Below are 14,471 nucleotides of genomic sequence, written 5' to 3'. Positions count from 1 at the left end.
ACATCTTTAAAGTGACTTATGTTTAATTAAAGTTGAAGAATGGCTCAAAATTGCGTAATTAAATCATGTAAGAGTAAATACACAAAAGAAAATATATCTTTTCACAGGTTAGTGTTAGAAATAGTTTTCTTTTTACCATAATTTCCAATCGCTAACAACGCACTAGAAAACGAGTTTCTTTCAAATCATAGAAAGCTAGTTTTTTTTAACATAAAATGAAGAATGGTTCAAAATTGCGTAATTACTCAAACAAAAACATATCTTTTCACAGGTTACTGTTAAAAATTGTAGTTTTACGCGCAATGGTTATGGGGGAAACCGATGCACAGTAATGGTTTATCTAATTTACGTTAGTATTGTATGTACGGCTATGAATTCAATTACGAACATTAGGGCCCGGCTATTTCCTACAAAAAATGTTCTATTAACATTTTACATACGAGCAATCGTAACATAAAATAGTTGTGTCGTATTCGCGGTTTTAATGTTGTACCCGAAACGCGTCTTACAATTTTGCGCCTTCGTTGACTTAAAACTTGTCCGCCGCTCTTCATGTAATCGCGTTTAATATTTACCACCCAACTAACTCTTGTTATTTCTGCAATAAATCGCTTGAAAATGAAGCTATTGTGAAGGTTGTGTGAGATAAAATGATGGGAAAGTCCGAATAATGGATCACTTCAATTTAAGTTCATATTTACTGCCGTAAGGATTAAACTCACAAGATCAGTATCAATGCTTTGAAAAGAAAACACGACACCGATGAGACTGTTCGACATGTAGAACGCGAGTGAATCAAACGTATAATAAATTATATTTAATACTTTAAATTAGTATATACATTGTGTATTATTTCAACGCTAAATGTAAACCTCACAGCCAGCAAGAATATACTTGGTTTATACAGGGGCGTACCGAAGAGAGTACGTTTGGGGGAGGGGAGTTAAGTGAAATTTGCCAAGTGAAATTTGCCAAGTAAAAAACCAAGTTTGTCAAATCGTCTAAGTTTGGATTGTTACGGTAGATTTCAATTTAAATGTTTCATTAAAATTATAATCGGTGGCGCCATCCACTGTTAGCGGCGGGAACTATATACTATACAATTGAATTAATAGTACTAATGTACCTTGAAAGTTATAGATGGCGCCACCCGTACAATGATAGAGTTGACGGCTGAGTGCGCCGACTCGAAATTTCAGAATTTGTTTCGCGAAACCACGACTACCGAACGCGCCTATGTCATTCTAGCGGTACTATTCCCAATTCAATGGCGAGAACGGCTCGGCGTCTAGTTATAGTGAGTGAAGCATTTGCGATATATAAAGAGATACACGATGAAGAAAAAAGAGATTGAACGATGCTACAGCAATTTAAAAATCCCATCAAACTCGCTTACTATTTTCTCGTCGTGTATCCCGCTGTAGTAAAAAATAGATACATTTCATCCTTACGAATACTAGTTGTTGTTTAACCATAGAAATCTCATAGGTAACTAGAATGCTGCCGCCTACGGCCGAGCTTGACGCCAGTTTGTCTTGAACCTTCAGCCAATGAGAGGCCGTAGAGTGGTTCCGCCAAGGAGGATAATAATCCTCCTTGGTTCCGCTACTATAGCGGGAGATAGGTGACGTCATTCTCTCCGGTGACATTAAATTCTTGGCAGAACCGCTCTTTGAGCTCTGATTGGCTGAGATCTGGCTTCGTCTGCCACGGCGTTTGGGCCATTTGCCAGTTACACGGCAGCATTCTAGTTACCAATGAGATTTCTATGTGTTTAACTGAACTGCTTTGAATAACTGGAATTATTAATACCCAAATATAACATAAACAATTCAAACCATTATTACTGAAATATTAACGTAAGAACAACCGACACTGTATCACACGCTATATTTACCCAACGCAACTTTAGGAATATTGGCTTGTGAAATTTTTACTTTCCTAAAACATATCACTAAAATATTCACGACTTACCTAATTTACCCTAAGTAAGAAAAAAACTGTAACATCTCCTATAGGCAGCTACATAGAAATCTCAAACATAGTTAATGACTTTAGGGAAGTAAATTGCCGGGAAATTTTAAATGATTTGTTGCAACATCTTTTTCCATCGATTTAGTAGTATTTTAATTAACTAACATGTTTCATAATTTTCATTTTGCCAAGTCCACCTCGATTTGCCAACTCCACAAAGTTTTGGGGGGAGCCTCCCCCCGGTACCCCCCAAAGGTACGTCCCTGGGTTAATACCTTATATAATGCTTTAGCAAAGACAGTTTCTCTAAACAAAAGTACATCTAATTTTAACAGTATCAAACTGAAAAACTACTATAAACTAAGTATTATAAGTAGTTAAAAAATTCCCAAACAAACAGTGAAGAAAAATTTAACTTTTGGATATGAGCTAGCTAGGTAACATAAATAATTGCATTACATTAACTTACAAGAGTGACACAGATAGCAAAGGCTAAGCCTAAGCCTTCCTAACTAGCCCTAAATACAATAAACTATTTTTTTTGATAATAAAGATAAGTTACAACAATTATTTAAAAGATAATCTATCATCTCGAAAAATAACAAAGAAGTGATGTATTTGCCTTTCGAAAAATATGAATCCGAGAACCACATTCTGGATAGTTGCCGCCTTCTCTCGCTTTGTAATTACAGCTAAAACCGTTAAAGATAGTTTAAAAGACCCCTAATGAATCAACAACACCTGTAAATGGCTATTGGCAATTTGGCATCAGTGCCTACGTTATTCACAAAGTAGAACTGATCAGTAGATAAAATAAGATTCGTGCGCATAGATGGTGTTACTGTCGTTTTAGCCAAGAATCTAATCGGTGGTCTGCCAGCCATTCGATTAAGCGCTCTAGTTTGTTATCCGATTTCTATGCCAAAGCCTAATTTACAACTAATTTTGCCAGATTTTGTGAATTTCTAATCGTTTCCCTTAAAAATTATCCTCGCCCCGAAATTCCCTAGATTTCACAAATTCTCGGTCTGATTTCCTTTTATTTTTCGTGGATTTTTGGTCTGATTTCCCTTTTCCCTTTATCGAATTTTCGAGCTTAAAATTTTCCTAATTGTTGAAAATTTTCATAAATCTGGAATGACTAATAGCATATGTAACATAATTTCTGATAAGTATGCCACTAGCTCTATTTCTTCACTAATGGTTTCTTTCACAGATATTACGTCATCTGTACCCTACGTAATATTGGACGCCAACGAATCTCAAATGCCGATTAAGCCGTCGGACAATTAGCTCTACCTTTTCTTTTTCTAAACTACTCATTATTTAACTTTAACCGCACAAATACAATTAAAATATAAACCAAATTACAAAACCTGGGAAAATTAAAATAATTAAGCTTATATTTAAGCATAAGCCTATAACCTGTAAGTTTGAAACGGGCATAGCGCCCTTTGTACCACCACTGGACGGGCGAAAAAGAAGAAATCAGGCGATATTATCGGCACCTGGTAGAGATAAATTGAAGCTTCTTCCTTCCCCCTTTCTCTCTCTACGCACCTCTCTCTTACCAAAGCAGCTGGCATCATGCATTGCGGGACGCGTTACGTTTCTCTTTTCAGCCACCGGGTGGATTTAGCGCTGTACTTTCGCCAATTCGCCAGTCGTTTGCTTGAACCAACACTGCCTTTCGATTCAAACTAACGGTTGATAGGCTTATGATTTAAGCTATATTGTGGCGAGCATTTTTACGAACCTTGAATTTACCCATCAATGAGTGTTGTTAAAATTATTCAAATAAAGGAAAAATGCATAAGAAGCATTAAACTGGAAAATCAAGGGGCCTCAAATAAACGCCTTACCTTAAAAATTGAGTTGCTGGTTCGAAGGTGCTTCAACCCAGTAGCGGCGCTAAGGTTTTTTCACAGGTGGGCTAATTATTTTGTGGCCCCTAAGAATTTTGTGGCCCTTAGCGGGAACCTTGGATTGACCATATTTCGCAAAAGTGGTGAAATCGAAAAAACCCAAAATTTTCAAGGAAGCGAGAAGAGCAAGGTCGTTTTATTGTTGCGGCTCTCGTCGCGTTTTTGGTCCCCCTACTGACCTTGTATCTGACCTGCATGTGAGGACACGTGCATGCCTGGATATTTCCGTAAATTCCCATAAGCCCCTTTCTTTTCAACTTTATCTCAATTTCCGCTACCTTCCTTCCGAATCTATATGTCTATGGTCTACTACCTTTTTGAGTAAACAAATTGATTTTGAAAGATTTTTTCCAGAAAAACGTTTCTCCGCAATAAAACAAATTTCTAGAGATAAAGAAAATTCATAAATTAAAATATGTGGCCTCTTAATTATGAATATGTGGCCCTTTTAATATAAATATGTGGCCCCTCTCAGAAATGCAGGGGGGCTAAAGCCCACTTCAGCCCACCCTTAGCGCCGCTACTGCTTCAACCATGATAGTATTTGACCTTGATGAAAGAGATTTGAATGATCATATGTTTGACCAAGAGGTGGGTTGGAGCTATATCATTTAAATTTCCTCGTCCCTAAGGTAATTAACTTTTACACCGACGCGGTTTTGATTTTAAATGTTTTAATATTCCGAACTTTGTTATATTTTCTTGTATAATCTTAAGTAAATACTACTTAATAAACTATAGCAAAATGTATATTTAATTAAAGCAGCACAACTTCGTGTTATATACAATAGCCATGGAGGAACAAGTATCTTTTTAAGAGTATGATCGAGAATAGCATACCGCTAATAATATAGTACAACACCTATCATTTTATTATTAAGTTACATTTTTAGGAACATATTAAATCACTTAATATCAAACCTTAACATAACAACGATACGTGTTACCGAGACGTTGCACAAAGATCTGACTAAAAATATAATATCCAACGCTAATCGCGACGAATCTCGTGCTAATTATGTTTTTAACAACGCCAGTGGCGTAGCCAGAAATTTGCCAAGGGGGGGTCGAACTATGTGAATGTTAAGACGGGGTCGAGAAGGGGTGGAAATTTAGAACAGTTGAAGGTAGGCCCAAGGGGGTCTAGACCCGGAAACCCCCCTTGTCTATGCCACTGAACAACGTTATAATTAGGAACGCTAGGTAACACCGAAATAGCAGGTTGATTTACCTTTCGCAACGTAGACCCTTTAAGTGAATACCACCTCTAGCGCGATCTGTATGGAAGATCCCCACAATTATTGGGATAACCTCGGCAGTAAACCACCAAGTAGCACCGAAACCTCTAAAGCCATAGGAGGGAGCGGCCAACGGCGAGACCGTTGGAGGGCGACAAAAATTCCAGAGGTTATATTCCCTTTAAATTGACAGCTTGCTCTAATAAGTAGTTATTTGTTATGTAATGCAAGTTAAATTCGTTGAACTCTGATGTTAGGGGAAATTAAAAGTGCCCCGATATATGAATAACGCTTTTCCATAATTATTGATATGTGTGCCTACATTATATATAAAGAAGCCCTGAACATTTAAGAAAATGAACTTTCAAGGTACGACAGAGATGGCGATACTTTTGTCATCCGCCAAACAAAAAGCACGGTCAAATTGTCCTTCCCGCCATTCGAATGAGCGTTCTAGTATATATATCCGATTTCTATGGTTTCCACGGTTCGAAACTTCAAAATCCCAAAGTTCCCGACTAAAAATCGCCCAAAACCACGCTTACCGCTTTCACTCGTGAAAACGCCAGACATATCATATTTATCAGACCGCTGCCTACGTAGGCAGCGATCAGACCAAATAAATATTATTTATAAACAGAAGACATACAATTTGAAAAACCACAAATTTTACGAACTGTAAGTATAGGCTTCGTGCGTAGTTTAAATTTTGGTCATAAGTATCGCCGCCTACCGACCGAGTTTAAAATTGAATATATGAAAGCTGTCTGCACGTTCAAAATTATATTTGTACAACAGCTAAAAGTTCAACCGAAATTCAAAAGTTATCTGCTATTTCTTCACATATTAAGTTCACGGATATTAAGGCAGATGGCGCTATATTTCATAAGCTCGAAGCCTATAGTATCGGTTTAATTCTAGCTCTTATAGTTACTGAGATACGCCGATGAAAAAACGCATTATAACCCAAATATTACGAAAACAATCCACAGAAACGCTTTTTGTATTACAAAACGCATTATCAGAATAATGCTGAATTTGTAAATACTTAAAAACTCGTCCGCTCAAGTAGATCATAATAATTTTCCAAAACATATTTTCTAGAAACGCGTATTCGCGCCCGAAACGAGTCTAGGTGGCATAATGGCGCTAGCATCTCCGAGGTAAAATAAAATGGGATTAATAAATGATGAATTTATGATACGCCATATTCTACATTATTTATGAATATTTAGGTAAATTTTTCACTAGTCAAATTGACTTTGACTAGTGAGCCGCAAGATTTCGAGAAATTTTAGTAGTTAGAGCATTTATTTTAGTAGTAAAATGCCGTGACTACAGTAGCGTCACCAGCAATAGGCACAGGTAGGCACATGCCTACGTTGAATTATTTTGAGCCTACTTGGGGCCCCAAAATTTAAAAAAACTTTCAAATAGGGCCCTCAAAATGTGTTAATAATGTGCCTTTTTAAAGCCTGAGTCTTAAATTTGTTTTCTGTATGGACGGTGTTATTTAAAAGCCATTGTATTTGTAACAATCTCGAATCCCAATCCCTGTCGTCATCGCGTTTGCATAGACTCGCGATAGAGGTAGTAATGGTACGGTTGAAACGTTCTACCTGTTCATTTCCCATTGGGGTTGTGGTCATGTTGAGGACATAAGTAATGTTGGATTTCCGGCACAGTTGTTCCAAATTTCCGCCTGTATATGTCATTTCCTGGTCGGTAACCAGTCCCTTAGGCGCGCCGACAATCGCTATAATATCTTCTAAGAATTGCCTAGCTGTAACCATACTGGCGTTTCGTACAGCCTTAAACAATTTAAATATTGTGAACCCATCGATCACGTATCTGTTTCCCTTCAAACTTCGCATGAAAGGTCCCAGATGATCCATGTGGATCGTGTGAAATGGTTCACACACTTTTTAAATAGAGTGAAGCATTCCAGGTAGCTTGCCAGCTGGCTTCTTATTAAACCAACAAGGCAAACACGAAGCAACGTAAGGACGTACATCATGCACGGAAACCAATACTCAGATTTTAATTTAGCGTCGGTTATATCCACGGAGAAATTTCCGATGTCATCGCCGCACGACTTGACCAGTGTCCATTATCGGTTTTCTTATTCGTTTATCGGAATGTTGTGCTGCTATTTATCGGAATGTTGTACCGCTACAAGCCAATCTTCGGTTGATTGTTCGATTTTAAGAACTTCCAAACCCGGGACCAATTTCTTCTGGTTCACCCACGGGAGCTCAACTCAATTCGTCCACGTGAGCCATTCGGGTTCCCGGTCTATGTTCCACTTCATAAGTAAATTCCTTAATATGAAAGAAGGATGGAAAAAACTTCGTTAAATTTTATAAAATCAAAATGGTATTTACAATGTAATTTTGTCTAACCGGTTTCAAAGTGCCTGATGATTAATTGCCAGGCACTTCGAAACCGGTTAGACAAAATATCATTGTAAATACCATTGCTTTTATAAAATTTCAAATTTCTACGAAAGTTAACAGACCTATAAGAACAGGGAGACACGCAAGACATAACTCTTTGTCAAGCTGATGAGTCCCCTACAAGTCATGCTCAATTGTTGCGTGGTCCCACACCGAGTACTGCTACTGGTGTGGATGCGTTATATCACGGACCTCGTCATTTCCAACCACATGTACATCGCTTACCTTTGCCATCTCGTCCATGGCCTACCTTGGCTCCTTCCACATATAGTCGTCCGTATGTTCCGCCTAGCTCTACTGGTTCCAGACAGGCTAGGTCACTGTCTGCTCCTCGAAGGTATCATCGTGCACCAATTTCCCGAGGTCCTCAAATACGTTGCCTAAATTGTGGATTACAGCACATCCGACAGGGCCATTGTCCAGCCTCGGAATCAATCTGTCACGCTTGTTCTGGAGCTCACTCCCTGGCTGCTATTTATAGTGAAGATTTTTCTCACAGCTCACAGGAACCGTTCAACAACGACTGCTATGACACTTCCGTCCATGGTCGTGGGCTACCTTTTGAAACTTCTGCAAATTCGTCATATGCTACCAACTCACTACAATATCCAGAAAATCCTGACTACGATCAACATTAGACCTCATTTGGCCAAAACTCATATTTTTTTCATCCTTCAGACTTTCCACAAGAGGACGTATCGGGTTTTTCTTTACACACTATTGTGGCTGTGTGCGAAGCTACCCTGCTTCCCTTCTCCAGTACTTATGAAGATGAATGGTATGAAGTTATACATATCAACACTATTCCTGTCCGGCTTAAGCTTGATACAGGATCACCGGTGAATATATTGCCCAAGCATATCTATGATCGGTTTCAAGTGAAACCTACTCTACAACCACCTTGTCGCCGCATAGTGGCCTACACTGGTCATTTTGTTCCTGTTCTTGGCGTGACCGACTTGCCATGTACTTTAGCTACTAGTACTCAAACACTTACTTTTTATATTACACCTCATCAGACTACTCCGATACTCGGGGCTTATGCTTCTGAAGCCCTGGCTCTTATCTCTAGAACTTGAACGACGCCGAACCAACTACTTTCAATTCATGCTTCGTCTGCTAGTGGGGTCCTACCAACACAAGACCCAGAAACAATAATGCATGACTTTCGAGACGTATTTCACACGATTGGAAAGCTCCCGGTAAAGTACAATATTAAATTTAAAAATAACGCAGTTCCTTCTATTTCGGTTGCGCATCGACTTCCACATGCCCTTCAACAACCAGTTCTGGAAGAGTTACAACGTATGCTGCATGATGGTATTATTACACCTGTAAGACGACCAACTGCATTGGTTCACCCTATGGTCGTGGAAAGGAAGCCGAAAGGGGGCCTTCGAATCTGCTTAGATCCAAGGAAACTAAACCTAGAAATAAAGCGTCAACATTTTCCATGTCAGACTGGCCAACAAATATTTTCTGACTTGCATGGAAACAAAATTTTTACAGTCCTCGATGCCAAAAGTGCATTTTGGCAAGTACAAATAACGGAGGAAAGTTCTTACCTTTGCACTTTTGCTACTCCCTTTGGTACATTTAGATTCATCCGACTCCCATATGGGATATGTACAGCTACAGAAGTATTTCAGCAGGTTATGCATCAGCTTTTTCCACCGGGGCGATTTAAAAATACTTATATTTCCATACTTATACGAATATTGGAAACAGCAGTGCGAATGGCTTGACCTTCAGCTCCAAGAAAATACAGTTGGCTGTGCAGCGAATTAAGTACCTGGGTCATATAATCACCCCTGACAGGATCGAGGTCGATCCTGATAGATTGAAAGCGATCGTTGACCTCCCACCACCCGGAGACAAGAAAGCCCTCCAACGTTTTCTCGGTATGGTGAACTTTATTATTAGATATTTACCTTCGTACTCCGAACAGGCCTTACCACTTTGAGCTCTCCTACGGAAAGACGCTCTGTTCATCTGGGACTTCAATATGCAAATCGTGTACGACTCTCTGAAAGATTTAATAGCATGCGCTCCAATTCTCACAATATTCGAACCAAATTGTCCGTGCAAGATTACTGTTGATGCAAGCTCGAACGGCATTGGTGCGGTACTTTTACAAGACCAGAGGCCAATAGAATATTCATCGACCACTCTAACCCCGACCCAGAAAAATTATGCGCAAATAGAGAAAGAGCTTCTCGGAGTTTTATTCGCATGTGAAAAGTTTCACTATTCCATAGTTGGAAGACACGTAAATATAGAAACTGATCATAAACCGCTTACTTCTATTGTCCATAAGCCTATGCATATGTTGTCGCTACGCCTACAGCGGATGGTTTTACGTTTAATGCGTTATAATTTCACACTCTCATATGTTCCAGGAAGCAAACTTCCAATAGCAGATACGCTCTCTCGTGCGCCCCTTGCACACATGATCATGGATACCAAGGAAATAGAAGGGCCCCATGTGGCCACACATGCTTTAACTGTTCTTTCAGAACAGAAACGTAAAACTCTACAGAACTCGACTAAAGAAGATGCGACACACCAAATGTTGTCTACTTATATTCAGCATGGCTGGTCTTTTTCGCAGAAAAAGGTGCCTATGGACGTTTCTGCTTATTGGCCAATTAAAGAGGAGCTGCACGAGGCTGATGGACTTATCTACCGGGGCAACCATTTAGTCATACCAACTATCATGCGGAAAGAAGTTATGAGACAAATCCACGCAGTTCATCAAGGTGTCACAGCCTGTTTAGCTAAGGCAAAGTTGCATGTATACTGGCCACAGATAACTACAGACATCACCGACTTTGTTCGTGCCTGCCCTATATGTCGGAAAAGAGACCCTGCTAATCCAGCCATTCCGATTTAACCTTACCCAGTGCCTGAGCTTCCCTGGGAAACCGTTGGGACGGACCTCTTTCAAGTCGAAGGTGCAAAATTAATCTTACTCGTTAACTATTTTTCTAAATTTATAGAGGCGAAGGAGCTGCGCACAACAACAGCTGAGGCTGTCATAGAATTTTTAAGGCCACATTTTGTGAGATATGGGGCTCCTCAACGACTAATATCGGACAACGGGCCGCCCTTTGGTTCGTATATATTTAATGAATTCTTAAAGGAATGGGGAGTGCACCATCTTACCAGCAGTCCATACTACCCTAAATCTAATGGTATGACTGAGAGGTCTATACAGACAATAAAAATCCTCTTGATCAAAGCCAAACAAGATGACCGATATTTACATTACGTATTAATGGAATACCGTACTACACCTATTGGTCGTTTGCCTACCCCCGCACAGATGCTCATGGGCCGCCAGTTACGAACTCCAAATACCGTTGCCAAGACTATCCTGCAGCCGGATTATCCATTTCGAAAGATTCTTGAAGTACTGCACCAGTGACAAGGCACTCAAAAAGCACTGCGGTATCCTATTCCAATCGAGTTTCAGCCAGGAGATCAAGTTTATTATCAGGCGGGACACCGATATTGGCTACCGGCTACCGTACACTCCAAAGCAGCAGAACCACACTCGTACATCTTGCTTAAAGCAGATGCAAAAATGATCCGTCGGACCCGTATATAATTACGCCCACGTCGCCAACATGAGTATGACTCAAACCCACAGCAGTCAAATGGCAAGAGCTTAACGGAATGTCTTCAGAACTCAAAGAACATACAGACTGCAGTCACGAAAAAACCAGTGTATGACGAGACAGGCTACCAAGGAGGTAACGTTATTATTACAACAACACAACCACTAATTCAAGACTCTTTTCAAGCACCTGTGAGGCCGAGGACTGACTGGAAAGAAATTGGTCAGAATCGATACGCCCAAACAGGCCGTCGAGATACCTCTACAACATCAGTGAGACATCACCCACCTAACCTAGGAAGGTCGATTATACCTTCAGTGCCCTCTATGCAACCAGATCGTCACCTACACGATGACGGCCCTATTCTACAAGAAACTCCAACTAAATCGTTGACTACACGTATCGAACCACGGAGTAATGCGGACACCAGCGCATTACCAGCAATACCGCAACGTCATATACTACCATCGCCGTTTCCGTCAAGATGCCCTCCATTCACACAACATCCAGAAACGAACAGCGGAGCAACAGAAGTAACTACTCGTTCCGGCCGTATAGTCAGGAAGCCTTCGAAATTTTTATAAAAAAAAAGGGGGAAGTTGTATTTTTGAGTATCGCGCCTTAAAAAGCTTAGACTACTAAGTGTAATATTTATCGATAGATGGCGCTCGGAGATTTACTATTTGACTTCAGTTCCCGGCTTCCGGTTTAAGTGATATATATAGCCTTGTAAAATATGAGAATTCACTCTCTCCTTCATAACTATGTAATAAAGAAATATGCTTTTATAATTGAACTGCCTCGTTATACTTCACTCATGTTAATCTAACCGACATAATTTGGTGGAATTACTATGGCTTCCTTTGTCCATAGGTTTATCTTTTCATCGGGAAAGGGGGACTTGAATTCGCGTCCAACAGACATCTTCTTGGTCTCCCTGTTTCTCGTCAAATAGTCGTAACGTATTTTGTCTCTTAACAACAGTGGTGGTTCTGTGATTGGAATTGATCTTCAACTTCATAAATGTTGGCCGTGGGTTGGTCCACTCTTTCGTGACCCATTAGGTATCCGACGGGAATGATTTTTCCTGATCCATGCAAATCCGCTAATGACCGTACTTAACTTCCAATTGTTTATCAATTGTCTTTTGTAATGTGACGCATCGTCTTCCTTGATCGATATATGATTGGGTCGACTTACCATTCGCGTCTTTGGAACATTTGGCGTTCGATTCCCCTGACGCGTTTGTAATAATAATAATAATATTTATTATGCAAAAAACAACTTTGCTGGCAACCACTGAGGCAAACCTATACGTAGTGGTTACCAAGACAATACAAACATATAAATTAAAATTATGATTAGAAAACGCTACAAAAATTATTAAATAAAAATTATTAAAAAAAACACATAACAAATTAAGAATTTTGAGAGAGCCAAACGCCGAAAAGGAATTCTGATACTAAATGACGAAATTGTGGCCTTCTCCCTGGTGTCGGTGGCTAACGAGTTCCAGGTCCTAGTACTCCGAAAGGAAAAGGAATTTTCCAAAGCCAAGCATCTGGCAAACTTAAGATAGTACGTCGGGCAAGACTGCAGAGTACATGTACAGGGTCACAAAGTCACCAAGATTGAATGTTGCAGACCTGGTAAATTTCAGTAGCGTAACAACGTCGCAAATGGAAAGCGGTAAAAGATGAAGCTTTGCTAGTCGTTGATCGTACGAGACATGGCCGTGTGAGTAAGCACGCAGAGACTTCAGGTAAAATCGGGTGAAACCCCGCTGAACACGTTCCAAAGTAGCAATTTCCTTTTTGAGTACCGACGTGAAGATTCTCGGTTTGACTATTTGCAGTTCCATCCTTCTTTTGGCAATTGTCGGCCACACGTTCCCTTCTCTGGTATTTCGTACATATTGGCTTTGTCTGTGGCCTTTGCTCGTATTCAAGACAATTAAAGCACAAAAATTAACCTTATTAGTTCCATTTCGGTTTGTAGGTTGATTTTTGGCGTTCCCCCTTTGCTTCTGGGAATTTGCCATCGTCATTTCTTTCCAGCTTCGGTTGATTCTTCGCTCTCTCGTGCTGACCGGTATTCCGGATTTGATTTCTTTTGGTGAATAATAATCAATTTGGATAATACTTTGGAGTAGTTTGTGAGCCGATCTAAAATTCCGTGCTCTAAATGCTGTGGTCATGCAGTCATCTTTGAATCCGACAATGATGTAATCATTCACTGTCTCTACGCTTAGTTCGGCTCGTCTGGCTTTTGCCACTTTATCGTGGAAGTACTACTCCAATTGTTCATCTGGTCCTCGTACCCGTCATTCCAACTCTGCCATTAAATGCATAGTTCCTTGTGGAGCCAGGAACCACTTTCCTAGAACATTCCATTCAACTCACGTAGCGTATGATCGACGGTGTCGAATCCTTCGTACCAGATTTTGGCGGTACCCCTTAATTTAGGTAGAGCATAACGGTTTTTTGCTTTATTGTCCCACGCATACGCGGAGGCCACTGGTTCGACTTTGCTCAATCACATCATTACCACTGAGGGTGCTTTGGATCGAATTTCGGAATCAGTTTCTCAGAATTTCGAAAATTTTGTTTGGCCCTTTAATCGTTCTCCATATGGTGACTGTTCCAATCATAATTTATTGTGTCATCAATGGTATCCCGATCATCTTTCCTCTCACTTCTTTTCCCATGGAGGGCCGTGTTATCCGTTCTACATTCAGCCATATTAAAATTATTGCCAGCAACAGTATTCGTTCGTTCATCGTTTCCGTGCCTCGTCGATTTTCGTTCTATATAGCTTGGCTTTTCTTGTGAATTAAAGTGAACGTCGACTAAGCCTGGCCGTTAATTATAATACGTTAACTTCGTCGTAGGTCAAAGTTGTCGTTCATCAAAGGATATCTCCTGTTCCATCTAATCCATTCAGTAAAAGTCGATCGGAATTATCTTCCAACCTTGTCTCTCATGAGCCTTGATAAGTTTTTTTTGCTGTATTCTCTTAATATATATAAAAAAATTCCCTCCTGATCTATATCTGTTGGGAAAAAACGATATAGACTTTGTCCCTTTCCCCTCCCTTAACAGAGTTTTTTAAATGATAACGTTTAATTTTTAACAATATATATATATTGGAGATTGCAAGCGTGTTTTTCGAGTTCGAGTGAATATATATATATAAATATATATATATATATATATATATATATATATATATATATATATATATATATATATATATATA

Source organism: Leiobunum rupestre, chromosome 6, assembly GCF_980474605.1.
Source record: "Leiobunum rupestre chromosome 6, qqLeiRupe1.1.hap1, whole genome shotgun sequence".
NCBI lineage: Eukaryota > Metazoa > Arthropoda > Arachnida > Opiliones > Sclerosomatidae > Leiobunum > Leiobunum rupestre.
This window is presented reverse-complemented; position numbering follows the sequence as displayed.